General features: G+C 36.0%; 1 protein-coding gene across 3 annotated transcripts in view; it reads left to right on the top strand.

Annotated features, from left to right (window-relative positions):
- The window catches only part of CADM2 (cell adhesion molecule 2), a 662,737-nt gene that overhangs the window by 432,547 nt on the left and 208,663 nt on the right, over nt 1-21,527 (top strand). The window lies entirely within an intron of this gene.

Genomic DNA, 21,527 nt, shown 5'->3' with positions numbered 1-21,527 from the left:
AAGAAAGATATGTTCAGATCTTATGGTATAATAGGTTAGTCTTTTACAGTTTAGAAATTGCCTCTAAGTGCAGACTATTTTCAGTATCATTCATCACTACTTGTACTGTATTTTGTTAATTATTTTACTTTAGGAAGTTTCCAGGAAAAAGATAAAAACCAAGTGCATGATAGTTACATTTTCTACTTGTATTATAGTAATGTAGGGATATCAATAGAATTTTAATAGAAATTAAGATATTACATTAAAATGCTCATAAATATGTAAATGTAATTTATTTTTTTTATCTCTAGACACAGTCATAAATATCTGAACAGAGAACAATGAACATAAGTGTCTCCTAAGCATTCCCTGCCTTTTCACACTAGTATAAAATGATCATCACTGTTTCTGATAGCATACCAACAGATATAGAGGCATACTATAATCTCTACAGAGATTTATGACTTCAGAGCAGCAAGATGATTGTCACAAATCAGTGTGACAAAGAAGTAAACCTTTCAGAACTAATCATGTAAGGTCAGTTGTGCCTCAAACCATTTCCTGAATTTCAATGAAGCAGTGATGTAGCAAATGTAACCTGAAGGGTGTATTTTTACTTGCATATTCATATAAATGTGTGCGTGTAAATATGAACATATATTTTCATAGGAAATTCTGAGAAGATATATTTTACTAAATTTTATGTAATATTTCCAGTAGATAATGTTGAGATCTTTGATAATTAAATATCAGATTTTAAGGCAAAGATTTCTACTTGGCTACATGTAGTTTGGAAGTTAATAATGCACATATTCATCATGTTTATTAAGTTCAATTATATATATTTCTAGCTTGAAGATGTAGAACAGTAATAATAATCAAAGGAAACACAGCCATCTGATGGTGTTTATGTATTAGAATAATTAGATGAATTCAAATACAGCTCAGGTTTTTCTAAACCCTTGCATGGCTTTTTGTAAAATCTTTTTCTCAGGAACTTTGCATGCATTGGATGTCATGAGTGAGGGGAATGGATATAAGTCGAATTCACATATTTATCTATGCATGCTACGAATTTTACTTTACTCCTTTCGCTACTGTCATGTACTTGGCTGTGATGCTGTGTAACAGTGGTCAAGAGTTTAAGACCTTCATGTACAATGAAAAAAAAACCCGAACAAGATTAAAACACATCCATGGAGCCAAAGTTTCAGCACAAATAAGCATAATCTCATCAGTATTCAGTGATTATTTCATTTACCCTTACATTGTCATTCAAATAGAAACTGCCCTAGAGGCACAGGAATTATAAAATGAGTCAGAATTACTCATGAGCCCCACTCATTTGTGGACATTAACACACCCTTATTGCAGAAGTGCACATGCATATTGAATGAACAGCTGAAACTATATATAGTAAACTGATTTGACACTGTGATAAAAGCAAATCTCATAATCTGTAGCTATGCATTGTCTTTGAAGTTTTCTTGCTCAATTGCACAGTGTCTTCATGACATCATCAACTTTTCCTTTGGTGCTGAAGATGCCCAATATCCAGGAGAAATTCAGTCCTATGGTAGAGCTGTCTTTTAGAAAAAGCATAGCATTCATCTTGCAATCTCCTGTGCTGGAAGACATAAAGTAGATGATAACTTAATAGTTTCACATTTCTTTTTAAATAGTAAATAAAGGTCTTTTCCTCCTGTTGAAGTATAACTTCTGGCAAGCAATTTACTTAACTGGCAAGCAGTTGTCTAATAAGGTAGCAAATGCAGCAATTCCAGAGCACATTATGAGGTGATATGCTATGGGACCACCTGTCCTGGAATTTTGTTTGCACTTCATTAGCATTAGAAAAATTCCTGCAGGTCTTAACTTCCCTCCATTCCTTGTGGGATTGTCTATAAGCAAAACATTAGAGCCCTTCTTCTCAAACATTCCATTCAATGCTCTTTCCTTAAGTATTTTCTCAGGCTTTGCTGAAGACTGTTTATACTAAGTGGTGTAAAACAGCTTTTGAACTCTCTAGTTTATATTTACTTTGCGTGCTTAGAATCCACTTAGGTTGGAAGGTCATTATGTGCGCAGCTCTTCTGGACCTAGTCAACCTTTAAGTAAGGCCCTTTTAAATCTGGTTGTTCAGAGCCTTCCAGTCAAAGTGAAGTATCTCAAGGGTCAGAGATTTCACAGCTCTAGGTTAGATTTGTGCCCTTGTTGCTTTATTTTATCATTTATTTTTCATATTTCTCTTTTATACTTTCCATTACATAGAAGAAACCGCATGAAATTTTTACATGGTCTCTGGAAAGGGTAAATAGTTGGATTTTTAACAGAAGGAAGGCTCTTGCTTTGAACTACATTGGGCAGATGTTGTCAGAGAACACTCATGTTCTGGATAGAATACTCGTGATCTTTCCAAGAAGTCTAGTTCAGAAGGATTTTAAAGAGTAAGGAGAAAAATTAAGCATGAAAATGGTCATTCATAGAACTGAATTTGATGAAACAAAACCAAAAGATGCCAGCTAAAAGTCTCAGTCTATCTGTCTAGAATTGTTTCAGTGCATGAATATTTTGAGGACTGTTCCTTAATGCACAAGATGAGATTTGTTCAACTTGAGCTCTATAAACAAGCTCTATCAAGGCACCTGTTTGAAGACCTCTTGACATCTTAAGGATTGTTGTGACTTTTTGGTGACAGTATTGTTGCAGATATCTGCTGGCAGCATTTAACAGTGGTTTCCAGGCTCAGTGTTCTTATCAGAGCTGCTAATGTCATGTCAATTTTTAGTCAGCAGGTGAAAGAAGAGAGACCAAGTGTCTTCAGCCAGATGTAATTAATTGATGAATGGAGTTCTGTGCTCCACATTTTCACTTCCCTGATATACTCTGTGTCAGCTGCTACTAAAAAGCTATTTCCAGAGCTGGCCTGCTAGCTTCATGTAGTTGGACACTTGACTTTATAACCCTTCAAAATTTAAATTGAAATTTCTGATTTTTTGATATTTGGAATGCTATGGATGAATATGAACATTTCCTATTAAAAAAAGTTATTATACTGGCCAAGTTCTCCAGAAAGACCTCTTATTGTCTGTCTGTTGAGAAGTACGACAGACTATGTTGGAGGCCCACAGATTAGAAATGGTGAAATTCCAAAGAGTCTTTGGAAGAAGAATGAGAGAATGTTGCAGAGGAGAAAATATAATTGCCTTAACATTGTAGTATTCATATTACCCCATTTTAGGTATATATGAAGTTCTGGTTTTAATTTTCTCAGAAAGAAATAACAATCATATCATAATCACACTGATTTTCATAACAAAGTACTACTGTTATGTAATTCAATCTATATATGCATAATGCTATAGTCTGTTTCCAAAACTGCTGTAAAAGCTATATTACAGTGGATTCTAGGGGATGTTCTGTTGATGAGTGGTACCTTGAAACTTTTTTCCTGACTTAATACTACACTTTTAAGTACTGTAAATCCCTTCAACTATTTCACTTGTCTTACAATTTTGATATTAACAGTATCATTTTCTGTAGCCCATTGAGTATCCCTGAGATTTCTGAGATGCATCTTTATCTTGACTTGTATTACATCCATGTCCCAAACACGAAGTTCTTATTTTCGAGCTCCATGGAAAAGCACTTTTGTATTTCTTCTTTTCCACAAATGCAGAGGTGTGTTGTTTCTGCTTTGCTCTTACAGTAACAGACTGATATTCCTTTAGAAACATAAGATTAAATTTAGCTTTCAGAATGCTTCTTAAAACATACATCTCAATCACTAATATAAATCATCATAGCAGTTGATATAGTGTCTAAATGCATCTTATTCAAGAAGCAAAGATCACTCTGTACTTCATTAACTTGATGTATTTTGTTTGTTCTCATTATGTCAATGAAATCACTATCAGCTTATTTGAAGTTTAAGTCAGGAGGGATCATATGAAGAATGTTGTACAAATATACTCTGTTATTGGCTGTTATTGCTCTTTTATTGTGTAATGACTCATGGTATCTTTTAGTTAGGAATCAGTTTCTTTCTTGAGACTTCACCAGATCTTCATCAATGGTCATATTCTACCCACACATCTCTTTGATTTTCTTACAGGTTATTGCATTGATCTACCTAAGTATTTGTCATCTTGGTTAAAAAACAGGTTTAATTCATTCCATTGTTTTGACTGAAAACCATACAAACCAGGATAAATTACGTTGAATAGAATTCCCTGTATGGAAGACCTACATTTTAGATCCTTTCTTCAGTACTTGTAATTAGCCAAGTAGATTTCTCATTCAAGGTAAAATTATCCTGAAATGAAGCAATATAGTACCTGTCCGTGTTAGGAAAAGGACAAAATAAATATACACAAAGGAGACCCAAATACTGCTATTTGTCTTGTTTGCATTATCTTCACAAAGTTTTGAGCTGTTCTACTTATTAACATCAGTCAGGCAGTAGCTCTCCTGTTGCAACGTTTTCTTTATGGAGGGATAGATAACTCAGGGTATCATCTGCATAAAAATGACACACTGCAGCATTATGGCAAAAAATACAAACTAGTGGAAGTGTATAGATGTTGAAAGTGTGAATCCAATACAGAGCCTAGGGATACTCCATAACTCACAGTAGTTTGAAAGAGCATTTATTTATGGTTACAAGCTCTCACCACTGAGACGTGTAGAAATGAAAACCTGTCAGATTCCACCTTTAATACAAGGTCATTATGAAAAGCTTGCCAAGGCTACTGTAGTAGTATAGCATAATCTGAAGCCTGATTGAACATTTTCAGATATTCCAGTGCTATTGAAACAAAGGAGCTCTTATTTGTAAAATATTCTCCTGATATTTTTGTTCAAGATACAGTTTCACTTTCTAAAGGTAGAATTTTCCCGTGTCACTTTAAGGTAGTAAAAGCACCTTTGATCTTTATAAAAGATTATACTTGGGAGGGGAAACAACAAATCTAATGAAAACTTGATAACCATTCTTTTACTGTCTCTCTGGTATTTTCTCCCCTGTAGTTTAGTCACTGCTTCCAGTACATAACCTCTGTGGTCCAGTGCTTTCCTCTGCTGATTAAATCATGTCCAATGGCTAAACCTGTGAGTTTGAAAGGTCTGGATTTCATTTCTAGGTCTGCCACAGTTTTCCTCTGTGATTTCTCATGGCACTTAAGGCCAGAGTTTTCTCATATTCAGTGGCTCCAATAGGGGAAGGAAAGTGATAATGAAGAACAAAATTTAATGGTTGTCTGCGAAGTAAGTGGACAAAAAAAGAAAACAGATTTGAAAATTACCATATTTAGAGTGCTGAAGGACTGTGAAGACATGCATGAAGCATCTTGCTCCTACTTGCACGCTTTTGCTGTCAACATTCATGCATTTATACAGAGAAATTAATTTAGGCAGGCAGGCAATTTTTACTGTATTTTTCCAGTTCTTGTTCCATTTTTGTTAAAAGAATATGGAATTTACAATTTAATTGTTATTCTCTAGTTACAAAAAATACGTTGGGATTTAGTGTTTTTTTTAAAACATCCTAAATACAAAAGTTCACATTAGATCAAGGTAATAGGTTATTTCACAGTTTCAATTTTCCATCAGATGATATAAAACATTATAATTTTGTCAGACTGTGACAAAATTATATCTATCAACTTCAGTATAATATATACACCATTTGTCAAAAGAGATTTGAAAGATAAAGCAGTCACCTGAGTTCTCTGGGGGTTTTTAGAAGATTCATGAAATACATTAATTTTTTTTTTTTTCCTTACAAACTGATCTTCAGAGGGAGAAAGCTGGAATCATAATGGTGATACTAATTCTTAAGAAAGTTGATGACTGTTCTTTATCCTTTGTAATTGTATGTGGGAAATACTTGGCCCTAGCATCTGTAAGATCGTTTCAATATTGAGCCAGCTGAGATTTCCATAATGTTGTGTGTGCACCATCCAAATGCTCACCATTGCAGTTCTAGCCAGAATCCTTTTGCCATTCAAGTTTCCAAGTTCTGCCTCTTACTGAGGAGACTGTGGAAACATGAATCAGCTTCTCCTTTCTTAGATTGAGGGACTGTGTTAGCAGCACTGAAAACAGCAGTTATACAATCCTCTATGTCCTCCTTACTGCTTTTAATGTGTTTTATTTTGATACATTCTCCAGAATAGATGTAAAACAAAACATTCAGTTGTAGTTTTGATAATATAACATGCTCATTAAATTTGTAGGCCACCATGGAATAAAGCAGTTCTAGCAACACAGAAATGGCAAAGGAAAGTACAAAGCCTCACTGAATGAGATCAGTAGGGGCAGGCTACTGCTGTTCATGTGCCTTTTTCATTTGTCATCTCCATTGAGCCACACATCAGTCATTTATTAACTAAATAGTTTAATAACCAGAGTAGAAGAGTTTGGAATGTAGTAAGATAATATTTGGTTTTATTCTTGTGAAATGCAACACAGTTGTGGGAGAGGGACTCGTGGACCCAGTTAGCATCTACCAAAGCATTTTGTCAGTTCTTATTCCCCAACTTTCAGATAGATGACTCTTCCCTCCACAATACTTAATAAGAATTCTGATTGTTTCTTTTTTTTTTTTTCTTCAATTTATCTGCCCTCATTTGATTGTTAAGTATTTGAGACCAGACTGTCAAAGGCAGCACATCAGCAGTGTGCCTTACTTGAATAGAACCCTGCTGGAAATTTAGTTGTTTTATTTGCTATCTGAATGGACATATTATTGTAAATCTGATTGTGGTATTGAGCACTGAGCCCTTGTGGCTATCTACAAAGATGTTCTGTAGGCAGTGAGTTGTATATAGGAGGTAGGAGGTGAAAGTATTGTGAACAGACAGATATTGCTGTGTACTGGCCCAGTGAAGTCAGTTTTCACACTCCAGCGAGACAAAACACTTTTAATTTCGGCACAATCCAAAGAATATAGTGAATATCAAGGATGTGTTCACTGTATTTTATCATGCTGTGTAATGACTGGGCATGATTTCTTAATATCTGGCAGTCAGAAGGAACTTCTGCTCTGAAGCAAATTATTGACTTCTCTTTGTCCCAAAGATCTAAATTACTCAACTTCTATTGAGACAAAATTTCTGATAAAGAAAAGGAATTTAATAATAATAAATAAAGATTGGAGAAAAGTTACAGTTAGTGTATGGCTTCCAGCAAACCCTTAATCACTGATTTTTATTTCTCTTGATCGTCATAGAGGCTTTTTAAAGCACAGGTTTTCTTTAAGGCTTGACCTTGTTCCAGTATGCTTTTATAAACAAAGATAGTGAAAAAACTATTTTTAAATAAAAAGAAAGATTTTTTTTTTTTTTCTCAAATGCTCTTGTGAAAAATGTAGGACTTAACCTAATTCTGCACATTAGCTAAGTTCTCAAGATTTTCTTCTTACATCTCTTTTTTGAGATCAGGTCTTCAAAGAATTGTTTAACTTTAGTGGACATTGTTCAGTGAAACACACAGTGTTTAAATTACTAAGGATTTACTCTCACTGCTGATGTTTGGTGCTTTATATTAATATTAGCTTGCTTTCTTGCTTCAGACAAAGAAACAGAAGAAAGGAAGTTAAGACTTCCATATATGCTACCATTGTTCTGTACTGGGTCTCTAGAAATTCTTTGTAAGTAAGCATTACGCTCTGCATTACTCTGGGATTCTTTCAAGGCTAATAACATCAAGGTCTTCCTCACATTTTAATAGATTACGGACTGCTTATAAGAGAAAGGTAGTGGAAAATACTTAAGTAGAGTGCTATGTAGAGATGGTTATTCCTGTGCTGTTCATACACAACTACCTCAAAAATATGATTAGAAACAATCATACAGATAATTCATGTAGATCTATTTATCGCATGATCCAGTGGATCATTAGAGATGAAGGAGAAAAATACACTTTGTTTGTTTACCATGAGCTTTAGGTTGTTGATTCTGAATTAATATCTTCAATCACTACTTGCAGAACACCCAACTCCTTTTCTATTAACCTGATAAAGTGAATTTCATCTCTCAAAAATCTTGCAACATCATATTGCCTTTATGCAGCTCCTTGGCTCAAGTGAAAAAACCAGAACTCTATTTGGCCTATTGCAAATAATTGCAAATTTGGTAGGAACCTATGTCATTTATGTTTTGGAAATTGTTACTGGCTCTCAGAAAGCTAAACAGATGAACAAAAGTGTTCCTGTTATTAATAGATCACTGTAGCTGAAAATAAGCATTACCCCAGGAAAAAGAAAATCTTAGGATTTCCTTTTTATGAGGCTGAATATGTGAAAGACTGTAATGATAATAAATCATTCTTTTCTTTTCTTGGTTTCTTGGTTTCTTGGTTTCTTGGTTTCTTGGTTTCTTGGTTTCTTGGTTTCTTTTCTTAGTTTCCTTCAGAAATATTTGTTTTCATTTGTTTTGGGGAATAGTACTTATTGTATTTATTTATCACTGATTTCTGGAAATTTAAAGTGTTTCAGCTTATGCTTCCCAAGTAGCAGCTCAGAAATGAAGAGAGAATATAATTCTTTGCATAGATGTCCATTTACATTTTAGGAATTTACAAGAGTATAAAACTAATGAGCTAATAATTCAGCATTCTTTTCTGATACTGTTAGGTACAGAAATGAATAGGATGAATAGGCTTTCTTCCCATGGTTCAGCTTCTCTTACAGAATTTAATTTTTGTAATGATTGTCATAATGAACTACCCATACCACTACAGCAATAAATGTTCCCCAGGAGGCAGATGAGTAAAATAAATGCTTCTTCAGAGCAGACCTAAAAACATTCATCTGATCTTTGGCTTTTTCTTTCTACAGAAGCTCAGGAGAAAAAGTGGGCCTTGTAGCACTGTTGAAAAATGTCTGATTTCTGGGACACCAGTTAGGAAACAAATCCCAGGGTTACAGAAATGTGCTCGAGATGTGCTCTGCCACCATTTCCCTTCCATTTACTTCCAGACAGCTTCCACCCCTGCTGATGTCAGTGTTTTTAAAGTAATAGCATGTTTTCCTAGTCCTTCCTTCCTGCTTTGTTTTGTTTTGTTTTGTTTTTTAATTTAAGAATCATAGAATAGTTTGGGTTGGAAGGGACCTTAAAGATTATCTAGTTCCAACCCCTTTGCCATGGGCAGAGACACCTCCCACCAGACCAGGCTGTCCAAGGCCCTATCCAGCCTGGCCTTGAACATCTCCAGGGATGGGGCAGCCACAGCTTCCCTGGGCAACCTGTGCCAGTGCCTCACCACTCATAGTGAAGAAATTCTTCCTTACATCTAGTCTAAATCTGTCCCTCTCTAGTTTATACTCATTACCCCTAGTCCTATCACTACAAGCCTTTGTAAACAGTCCCTCCTCAGCTTTCTTGTAGCCCCTTCAGATACTGGAAGGTCGCTATAAGGTCTTCTCAGAGCCTTCTCTTCTTCAGGCTGAAAAACCCAAACTCCCGCAGCCTGTCTTCATATGAGAGCTGCTCCAGCTCCCTGATCATCTTTATAGCTGTCCTTTGGACCCATTCCAACAGTTCCATGTTGGTTTTGTGTTGAAGATTCCAGAACTAGACACAGTACTCCATGTAAGGTCTCACAAGAGAAGAATAGAGGGGCAGAATCACCTCCCTCAACCTGCTAGCCACGCTTCTTTTGATGCAACCCAGCATACACTTGGCCTTCTGGGCTGTGAGCACACATTGCTGGCTCATGTCAAGCTTCTCATTAAGCAGTATACCCAAGTCCTTCTCTGCTGGGCTGCTCTCAATCACATCATCCGCCATTGCGTACTGAAATTGGGGATTGCCTCGACCCAAGTGTAGGACCTTGCACTTGGCCTTGTTGAACCTCATCAGGTTCACCCGGGCACACTTCTCCAGCCTGTCCTGGTACCTCTGGATGACATCCCATCCTTCCAGTGTGGCAACTGCACCACACATCTTGGTGTCATTTGCAAACTTGCTGAGAGTGCACTCAGTCTCTCTGTCGGTATCATTGATGAAGATCTTAAACAACACTGGTCTCAGTATGGGCCCCTGAGGGACATCACTTGTCACAGATCTCCATCTGGACTCTGAGCCATTGAACACTACTCTCTGTATACAACCTTTTTTTTTTTTAACTTTTGGTATGTCCCAGTAACACAGGAGGCAGTTTCATAATCTATTATTCCTTCCGCTTGATTTGATCTAAACATCTTCTAAAATATATTCAGTCATTTGTGTAGGTTAGTGACAATTATTTTAATAACTTTACCATTTAAACATAAATTTTACATTCTTTAGTGCTTCTGTGAAGAGCAAAGCATTATCTCCCATGACACTTCCTTAAAATAAGATGTCATTTCAGAGATTTAGGCTGTAAACTTGTCAGTCTTACCTGAAGAATGTTACATGTTTCCCAAAGGACATGAATTTGATTGACTTTTTGAGGTACAGTATTCTAGCCCTTGGGCTGCTTTTGAAAAGCAAGTTGTGTGTGGTATTCAGGAATATGGACAGCTATAAGAGATATTCATGATCACCAAGTCCATTTTTTTTAATAAGCATCGCATATTACCTCCTCCATATATGCATTCTTCTGAAAAGACGGTTTGTTTTCCCCCTCATCTAGTTTTCTGATTATTGAAACTGTGAAACTTCCCTTCCAATTGCCAGGCATGTTCTTCTAATTTCTAGAAGTAACCTATTCACATAATATTTTCTTCAGTCAAGATTATCTTTAATTGTAAGATGAACTTCTCCTTCCTCCTCTTTTTTTTTATCTCTGTGAGTAATACACATGTAACTATGAAATCTTGTTTTGGGCTTCATTTTGGTAGACAGATAGTTATTTTTTGGTCTCTTGTCTTTCCAGGGTGTCCTGGGCTACATTCTACTTCTCCAGCATGTCACGGTGGCTGTAGGCAGGGGTTTTAGTCAAGACAACTGATATTTAGCAAGTATAATGCTATTGAGTAGTGATAAAACAGAAAGCAGTGGAATTCAAAAAGTACAAATTGTATCTAATCTAATCTGAATTACAGCTATAGTTCATATGTAATAATTTCCTGATAAGTGATTTTTGCATCTTACTATCATAATTTTCTGCTGGCCACTTTGTAGTGGGCTTATTATTTTACCTGTGTACTAAATGCGTATAGTAATTCTGTATTACGTATCCAGCAGTTTTGTATTTTGCCAAGCTATGTATCTTTAAGGGACTTTATTGGGCATTTCCTGTTCTTTGCATTTTTTTCCATTAATTTCACAAGTGCCTTATATGTATCTTTCAACTTGCTACATATATTGTAAATCCTTTTCCATAATTTGCTACCTGTATGCTTATTAAAGTTTGACATACTCAGGTTCTGTGTGAAGGGTGATGGGAGAAGGTACTGCTGAAGTGAATGGGAGAGGATTTTGAATTAAATGGTAACAGAGATTTTATATGGCGATTAAACTAAACTGTATTTCTACTGCTCAGATCTTCCAGCTTCCATACTAATTTGAATTTCACACTTTTGCCCCTAGCATCCCACCAGGCCCTAAAGTGGTGTTTTTTTTCCATTTTTGGAGTTGTTCTGTCACTTTTGTCCTTCAACTCTTAAGGCCTTGTGGCTATAGAGGTCTCTGTAATGATACTTGTTGAGGTATTCATGGCAATTTATCTTACAACGTGTTTCCCTGTTTCTCTTGGTTTTTTGTTTCGTTGTTGTTTTTTTTTTCCCTTGTGTGTGTGACGTGAGCTTCTGTTAGATGTAAATAGCGTATCCCGGGGGAGCTTAATAGAAAAACGCAAAATCCCAGTCAGTCTGTAAAATTTAAAGCCATGATTAAAATGTGGGGGAGAAAGGTGGGGATTCTTAGAAGAGGAATGCTGTGCTGAAGGAGTGAGAGAGCCAGGCTTGTGTCAGGAGGATGCCAATGAAAGGATACACAAGGCTTTCTCAGCTCGCAACACTTCTGACTGGAAGAAACCATTTAATCTTAAACCCCACTGAGCTTTGTGTTTCACCCATTGCTGTTCAGTTATCTACAGTATGGTACTGTATTCATTATGCTTTGAATTGCTGTTGAATATATTACAATGTAAAGTCAGATTGTAGCTTGACAGTTCACAAAAATGCTAGATTTGCTTTTTCTCTAAACCAGTGTGAAGTGAAGCAGAATTTTTCTAACCCTGAACTTCATGAGCTGGTCTCCAAAATGCACAGACAGTGCCCTGTGTACCTTTGGATTCATTCTTTATCAGAAGAAGAGACTATCCAGCTGTGAGAGGCTTGGGCAGTTCAGGAAGCCTAGAAAATGGATCTGAAACAAAAGCTGTAAAGCAGCAACACCTCAAACTTATTTTATTTCTCATTTATTTAAATCTTCTATCAAAGTATTTTCTAGTGGGGATTGACATATATTTTTCTAAGAATAAAGGGCAAAAATGACATTTGGATTCCAGAAGAGATGTCATTTAGCTATGTCAAAGACAGTACTGAAGACTCTAATGACCTAGTTTTCTGTTAAATCTCTAGGCCATTGGTGAAGTTAGGAGCATAGGGAAAATACATTTCATCTTCAAAGACTTCAAGATGAGGTTTATAACTTTCTTAAAGAGGAAAAAAATGAATCCTATCTGCTGAAATAAGACACATAAAGTTTCAGCCCAAGACTGATATTTTTCCCTGAAGATCTGAAAATTAAACCGCCTGCATTAACTGAGAAGTCTGGGGGAAAAAATGCAGTGTGCTAAACCACTATCTTCAATGTGAAAAAGAGAGAGGAATAAAATTATATATTTTTAATTCTATAGAAGTCTAAATAAATAAAAATAGACTTTGGATTCTGAAAATCGCACAAGGAGTAAAAGATAATTTCTTATCTTACTTGGAATCAGAACTACTTCAAGATGATTCAAGAGGTCTTTTCCAACCTGGTGATTCTATGATTTGGAGGGAATATTGCCTTTTTTTAGTCACACTTTGTATTTTCCAGCCATAATATATTAAGACAAGTTGCAGATGAAGCATATTCCACTGTGTTTTTACTTGAATCTGATAGCTTGCCTACAGCCATATGTGACCTATCCACACATGTATTGGGTAACCAAGCAGGCTCATAATGCACTTATATGGGTGGAGGTTTTAGGCTAATCTTTTATTCTCAGACTTCTGGAAAAAAGCGTGATGACTACTTCTTTGTTCTTCACATATTTCTCCTCAGCAGATTGCTGTCTCCTTATGTGCCTCAAATTTGGACAGGAAAACCTGCACTTGTCCTGCTTTGGGTTTGATTCTGTGTCCTAAAAATCCCTGCACAGACTCTAACTTGTGGAGTGCAGTGAGGATGCCAGAAAGAAATACCGACGTACATCTCAAATCAGAAATAGTACAGCTAGGGCATAATTATGCATCAAAGCAATCCAGACCTATTGATAGAAGCATAGCAGATGGCTTTGGGATGTCACTACCTTGGAGGGGGAAAGAGATGGTGAATTGTGCCTCATTGGGCCATGTAGACATTCCCTACAATTCATCTAGTGTTTTAAATTCTTCTGAATATTCAATACAAATGAACCTGCTCTGAAATTGTCCTTGTTTTGAAGAAGCAAAAGCTTTTTTTAAAATTAAATGTTCATGATGTTTACTGGTTGTTATATTCTTAAATGCTGTTTCTGCTCATTAAATTTGGTACATCAATCAGTACATCTAATTTTTATGCTGCTGCATCACTTGAAGAAGGGAGACATGATAAGGGTAGGGGAGGAGAGGAGAGAAGAAAACTAAATAAAAGAAAGGGAAAGGAGGTGGAGAAGGCAATAATTTCATCTGATATTTTTCAATATATCCATTTTTGTGTTAGTGGCAATTGCTCTCCACAAAACATTGGACCTGAGCAAAAGAAAAAGGTAGTATTTTTGTCTACTACTTATTGACTGACTCATAAATGCTCATGTACATGAACTCTAGCACCTTAGCATAGTTATGGTGTTGGAGCTTTCTGCATAATTCATCATAAAAGAACATGAGGCATTCAGCAGTCAGTACTCATTCAGAGTTGTTCTGCATTACTAGCAGCACTAGTAAATATGCCTGCTCCATACATAATTTATGGTTTTCAGAGGTAGTTTTATGCTTTGTAATAGGCTAGCTTTGATCCCTGAAAATTTGTTTGTTAAACTTAGTGTTTGAGTACAAAACAAAGACTTGAAAATCTCTTTCCTGCATTGCTTGTTTCAACAGTCTTCATTTTCACATCCTGTTAACAAGGTTGAAATTGATTCTGACCCACTTTTGGGGAAATGAGCCTTCCTGTAATGGATTTTGTGTGTGAGACTTTTTATTAGTCAATTCCCTCCACACCCAACTTGAAGTAGAACGAAAATTGGTTTAGAAACTTTAGTATCGTCTATTCTATACTTCTACTTTAATAATTTATTGTCATTTCTTGTGACTCGTAGGAGGAAAATATAGATAGACTTTGTGTTCTGTTAATGGTCTCTTTTATCCTGTGATGCGGCTAGAGACCATGTATAAATGTAAATGAATGTGTTGGAACTCATGGAAATGGACTGAGTTTGTTTTGTGGGAAAATTCTACATTAAAATCATCTCTATTGGACAAAAATATATTCCATTTCTTTTAAATTCATTAAAGTATCATGGTAAAAAAAAAGTTAATTTAAAATGTTCAAATTTACTAAAACTTAAATGTTTTCTTATATGCCTTGTCTTCAGTTTGTTTAACATTCTTTATCCAATATGTGATTTTAAACTTTACCAAATGTAGAAGGTGATATTTTAAAATAAAATAACAATCTAAAATTTATATTCTAAATAAAAATTCACGGTGTTCCTCTTTGGTGTTTCAAAGACTGTGAAGGGTTTCTTTTCTCAACAGAATGTCATCAGAACTGATGGAGTTTGTTTTTTCACCTTTCTTCCTGTTGATCCAATATTCCAATATTCTCTATACTGTTTCTTTTTTCTTTTTTTTTTTTACTTCCAGTTATCACTATATTTCATCCTGTTATATTTCATTTTCTTTTTTTATTAAAAAAAACCTCACCTTGTTCATACCCAAGTTATTTCAGGAAGAAGTTTTAGAATTGACTAGTGGTTTTCAGTTTTTCAACAAATATTAAGATCTTACCCTTTGGAAACTAAGTCTCTTTTGTATAAGTCAAGTTAGGTATATTAAGGACGAAACAAAAAATTGCTTACTGCTGTTCAGACATCTTGTCATAATCTTTTTTCTTTCTGGCTTCCTGGTCCTTCAATCATCTGCAGGTTATCTAATCAAAGCAATGATTTAAATATTCTCTCTATCTGCAGTCCAATTCAGTTGCTCTTTTTTTTCTGCCCTCTATACCAGCCTTTTTACTATTGCTGCATCAGATTCAATTTCTGTAGTGTTGTCTGCAACATATCGTATCATTTTAGTCCCTTCTTCATTTCTGCTGTTATGCTGTAATGTTCCAAACATAATATTGTCTCTTGGGTATTTTTTAATGATAATAACTGAAGCTTACATATACACCAAAAGTAGCTCTTTTGCCATCTCTTTGACTTGTCTTCTGTACTCATTAATTCATGGATGATAACACACAAGCAAAGTTTTTTTTCTGGCTTATAACTAGTGTGCTTGCTTAGAGGATAGATACAGGCTTTCTATCTCATCTTTAATAACACAACCACACTGTGCAGATGTATGAGTGGAAAAATTGCCTTCTACTTTTTTGCTTCCACTTGGTATTTTAATACTGTTTGTACTGTTGAGTTGTCCAGAAGCGTATCAGGGAGAACACATAAAAATTTTACTTTCCTGGTTAGCTTTCTTGACTGCTAGAGGTAGCAAATATTGCTAGCGGGAATGAGGAGAGTCTTAGTTTCTCATTGTAACTGTTTCACCATAGCTCTTGAGATGTTGTGCTATCTTTCATTAGATGTCTATGGTTTCTGTAATTTGGGAGCAAAACATTTATTTAGTCTATCTTTTGCAATAATGAGGATATGGGCATTTATTCATATTGAACAGTTTTTCCTACTGTGTTCTAGGCAGCAGAAATTGAATACCTTGCCCCCCACACTTCCATTTAAGCTTCACTTAAGACAGCACAGCTCAACATTTCTTGAAATCACAGAATCACAGAATCACAGAATAACCAGGTTGGAAGAGACCCACCGGATCATCGAGTCCAACCGTTCCTATCAAACACTAAACCATATCCCTCAACACCTCGTCCACCCGTGCCTTAAACACCTCCAGGGAAGGTGACTCAACCACCTCCCTGGGCAGCCTGTTCCAGTGCCCAATGACCCTTGCTGTAAAGAATTTTTTCCTAATGTCCAGCCTAAACCTCCCCTGGCGGAGCTTGAGGCCATTCCCTCTTGTCCTGTCCCCTGTCACTTGGGAGAAGAGGCCAGCACCCTCCACTCCACAACCTCCTTTCAGGTAGTTGTAGAGAGCAATGAGGTCTCCCCTCAGCTTCCTCTTCTCCAGGCTAAACAACCCCACCTCTCTCAGTCGTTCCTCATAAGGCCTGTTCTCCAGCCCTTTCACCAGCTTTGTTGCTCTTCTCTGGACTCGCTCCAGAGCCTCAACATCCTTCTTATGGTGAGGGGCCCAGAACTGAACACAGTATTCGAGGAGCGGTCTCACCAGTGCCGAGTACAGTTCTCACTTCAGAGCCAGAAGGAGGCCTAAAAAGACCTGCTGTTCATGCACAGCAAGCATGTGCAGGACGTTTCACAGGCAGCATGTTGAGCATTTTCCAGAAGCCTCGCATCAGGTGTATATGAACACAGTAGCTGCAGTACACAGACTTGGAGGGCTTTCTGTAAGCACTGCATTTGCTGTATATTTTCTTCCATTTTTTTTTGGAACAGAACTTCCCATATACAAACAGATGTGATATTGCTTTGGGGGGCAAGAGGGGTTGCTCACTTTGTTGGTATGAGGTTTTTTTGGTTTTTTTTTTCTTCTTTTTCTTCCCTGGGATGTTGTCCTTCAGTATATGAAGCCTGAAGCAACAGTATTTGTAACAGCAGTAGTTAGAACAGTGAACAGCAACAACTGAATTTTCTGTATCACTATACCAGTTCTCAAATATAGGCTGGCATAGAGCTTTTGTGTTTTTCCTGCTCTTGTAGCAGCAGCTTAATGGATTTGGTGTGGCTTTTGGAACAAAAGAATCGGAGTGCAGTGGCGATGCAACACACAATTGTTTCTTTCACATTTTCATTTGTATATGAAGAAGAGAGTTATCTCCTGCTGTCTTCTGACAAGTCTCACGTTTGATGTTGTGTTTGTTTTCTTTTTTTTTGAAGCTGCAGCTCTTGGAATCAATGGATTATATATTTTTTTCCATATGGCATTGCATAAAAAATTGGAAATATTTATGCAAATCCCAAATCATAATTTCAATTGTTTGTTTTCTCTTATTTTTATTCTCTCTTGAAGAAGCTTAAAGTATTTTAAACATTTTTTTCTTCATGATATATTCAAATGGATCCTATTGTAAAGATCAGACAAATTTAAAAAAGTTCTCTTTATAGGCCAGTGCAGGTCTACAACAGCAGTATTCTTCCTGAAAATGTAAGGGTCTGGTTTTGTTTGGGTTTGTTTTGTTTTTTCTTCTGCTGTCCCTAAGCAAAGCCATTAAAAGCTGTTTTTATTTACGGAGGGCATCTTCTGAGGAGCTGCATTTACTCCTAGATAGTTAAGTTTTTGTGCATGGGGAATAAGATGTGCTAGCTACAGCAAATTTATTATTTCAAAATAAGTTCCCAGAAGCAGTGTAAATGATGTTAGAGTCTGGCAGTGGAAGAGACACTGTAACAGTGGCTTGTTTGGAGACCGTAACAGTCACCTTGTTTTGCTCTGCTCAAAACATGGGGCAGAATTATGCTTAAGTAAAAGCCAAGCAAGTATTCTTTGTCTTTTAAAGATGTAAGCTTCCTTTATGAAATGTTATTGTAAGTTGATTCTGTAAGTCAGTTTAGCGTAACATTAAATAAGAGAACCCTTCAACTGGGTTTTGAGTCATCTTTTATAATAATATTGCATTTTTATTCAGCACATATTTGCTGTGTGTATCTTTTTGCATATGTTTTTCTCACATACATGAAATCACAGGAATTTTATTTGACACCAGTTTTGTCTCTTAGGATTCAACATTAGAGGAGTTCTCACAGTCCTCATGACCTTGGTTGCACTGATTCAGCTGTTTGCCAACCAGCCTAGTACTGCTGAAACCGAATCATTTCACAGATTCAGTTCGAGGTCTGGCCAGCCTGACAGCTGAAGCAGTACAGCAGCACACAGAGCAAAGTAAGCAGAACTTGGCAAAGGAAATAAGCACCTAGAGAAAAGCAGCAGAGATCTTCTAGATTCTGCTGCCAAAGAAAGAGTAAGCTAGACTTGCTGATCCAACTCTGTCATATAGGAGAAATGTACTTGACAAAAGTCTTCAAGGCAACTACTTTTGATGGCAGAAGGTATAAAATATAAACTGAAGAATATCTAAATTAAACATGATTTAATTATAGATCAAATTAATTGAGAAGATCAAATTCTCTTCTGTGATGATGATGTTTTTTAGAAATGCAGTATTTTACAGCAGGCGACATTTCTGCTGACTTTTGTCTTATATTGGCATTACTGTATCAATAAATCTGTTTTCATCAGTGGATATTATTCTTGGAGAACTGAAGAATGGAAAATCCAATGAATGCTAGAAGAAAGATTTATAAGTGTGTGTAATAGGCTCTAAGTCTGTGGTGCTCAGGAGAACTCACTTTTGCTTTTTATGCAATGCGTGATGCTACAAGATGGTTTTATTACTACCATTCTTACTGTTCCTTTGATTCTCAGAGTCAAGCAGAAGTAGCAACATCCGAAAGTGAATAAAACAGCACATGTAATATCAAGAGGTAAAGAGCCTGTTTTTCCCTAAGGATTTAGAAAGATATTGTTATGGAATTTTCAGTAGCTTCTTGAAATGGGGATACATAATTATTAAACTTAAGATAATTTTAAAATAGCAATACAATGATGCTGAAAAGGTCAGTGACCTCTACCTCACAACTGCCTGGCCCAAAGGGTAGACATGGAATACACATACTGATGAAACAACTTAGTTTGCCTGAATCATTTTGTTGATGTGATTTTGTGTTTGTGGTTCTGTGAAAGAAGTTCAGGAAGATCAGTAAAAATGATTGTTTCACTGTAGATTGGAATATAGTGTGGAGATAGTTTTGCTTGCTCTAGGTCAGTAATGGAGAAATTAAAAAAAAGAGCCATTGTAGGGTTTGATACTGTAGCAGTTAGCTGTTTCCCACAGCCTGCTCTGAAGAAAACACTGGGCAGGAGACTGAAAAAAAAAAAAAAATAAGTGAGACAGATGCCTTTAGGCTGAACATTGACTGAGAAAAAATTTGAATCATGGGCAAAGTCACATTTTGTGTTGGTTTATGTGCTTTTTGTTCAGAGTAATAGAAATTTGTGCACTCTTTAATGGTATGACTTATCACAGAAAATCCCCATTACATCATCAGCTTCCCTTCCCAAATAAAATTATTTCCAAACTATTATATTCTTAGGTAACTTCTTCAGAATAAAACCAGATGCTTTAGAATAGCTGCAGTCAAAGGATTCAGTACAACAAACACATAGATATGTGTGAGTATAAAATTTGCAGTAGTAATGTTAATAAAACATTGCTTTATAAGTGCTTGCTTGTTTGTGTTGTCAGTGTACATAAATAGGTGATAAGTCTTGAGAATACAGAAGTCTGGATACTCAAAACAAAGGCGCATGGTGAGGGAGATAGCTTTCCTTTTACCTTCCCCCCATAGGTAGTCTTTCAGGCAGGGATTCTGATTGCTGAGTGCATGAATGCCAAGAAAAAAGTGCTTTGTGCAAACAGAAAGAAAAAAATCAGCTGACAACAAGATTCAGAAATATTCATGTTACTTTTTCTCCTGTTTAAGTTAAAAAAAGCAAACAAACATAAAACCCCCAAGCAACAAAGACCAGATATAGAGCATACTGTGATTGAATGTTGCTAAAATAATTATACTTGTTCGGAAGACCTAAACCCAAGATTTATTTGTAAGCAATGTATTTTAAAAGCTTACTTTAAAAAATCAGGATTCAAAACCTCAAGTTTAACTGACATTGCTCCACCTTGAGACACATTAATTCAGTGTATTACTCCTCCATTTCTTCACCTGAGAAATGCACACTGCTGTCCAGAAAAAGTCTAGTTGTCTCAATCTGTGTAACAGATGTTAGTCATTGTGTCCCCTCCTCTCCTGCCTTCCCCTAATATGCAAATGTAGTCTTTGGCATTTATATTTTCCTAATGGAGAAATCTCTTTCCCTATTTAGGCTGGTTGTGGTAACTGCTGAGATTTAAAAAATAAAATAAAATAAAATAAAAATCTCTATAATTAAGCTAAGAAATGAGTTTTCTGAATTTTATCTCATATCCTCCTCTGCCATGTAATGAATTCTTTGCCAAGTGGTAGATTTTTTCTTTTCCTGAGTGTGGGCAAGCTCTTATGTTTTGAAAATGAATTTGTAGTAAATTTTAATGCATTCTAATTTACACTTGCTCTGCTTACCTTTTCTTCTTATAACTAAAACCCATCAACACTCAATATTAATGTAATTAATAAGCACTTGCTAGAACTGACTCCAAGAAGAATCACTTAAATTTTGCATGTGATTATGCAGCTCACAAGTTTCCAGACTGCTAACCTGACAGCTATGTACTAAAAGATGCAACTGAGAAATTCTTCTTTTCTTTGCATTTTCTAATTAGCATAACAGCATTTTTATTAGTTTTTCAAACTTTTCATCCTTTAGGGTGATTAAGGAAACTCCACACCTGGCGTTGCCCCATATGTTCCCTCATGAATATTGTTGCTTCTTACTCCATGAGTCACAAAGAGTTTGCTTATCCTTATTTACTGAATATTTTTTCTTCTTCCTGACTCTCAGGGCAATACTGCTTAGGGAACTCAAAATTTCATTTTTGTGTGCATATGTGAGGCACTGATTCAGGTAATAACAATGTGTGGTTATGTCGTCTGAGCTGCTGATGACCACACTAGTAAGATTAAAGCTTGTTCCAGAGAAGCTTGTCATCCCACAAGCAAACCTACAACTGCACTGCACTCTTTTTCCTAATATATCATCACTCCACAGCAACTTTCCTTACTGGGCTTTAGAGATATGTATGTTATGGTAGCTCTCCTGTCTTTCGGTCATTAAAAAATAATGTGATTTAATCCTGAAAAAAATATATTTGTATCAACGTATTATGTAAAATGAAAGAAGCAAGGTAACATTAATGTGACTAGCCACAGAACTGTTGACTATCCTGCAAATTTGACTCAAAGAAACATTTTCTTAACTATGTGCAGGATAAGTGTTATTCTTCGTTTTCTAGAAGAGACTCATTCAAGTCAAAATTTTGTTAGGAACCAGTAGCCTTTAGAATAATTCTGTAAATTGTAAAATAAAAGGATTCAACTAAAATATTCTTACAGCCAAGTAG

Source organism: Phaenicophaeus curvirostris, chromosome 1 (assembly GCF_032191515.1).
Source record: "Phaenicophaeus curvirostris isolate KB17595 chromosome 1, BPBGC_Pcur_1.0, whole genome shotgun sequence".
NCBI lineage: Eukaryota > Metazoa > Chordata > Aves > Cuculiformes > Cuculidae > Phaenicophaeus > Phaenicophaeus curvirostris.
This window is presented reverse-complemented; position numbering and strand designations above follow the sequence as displayed.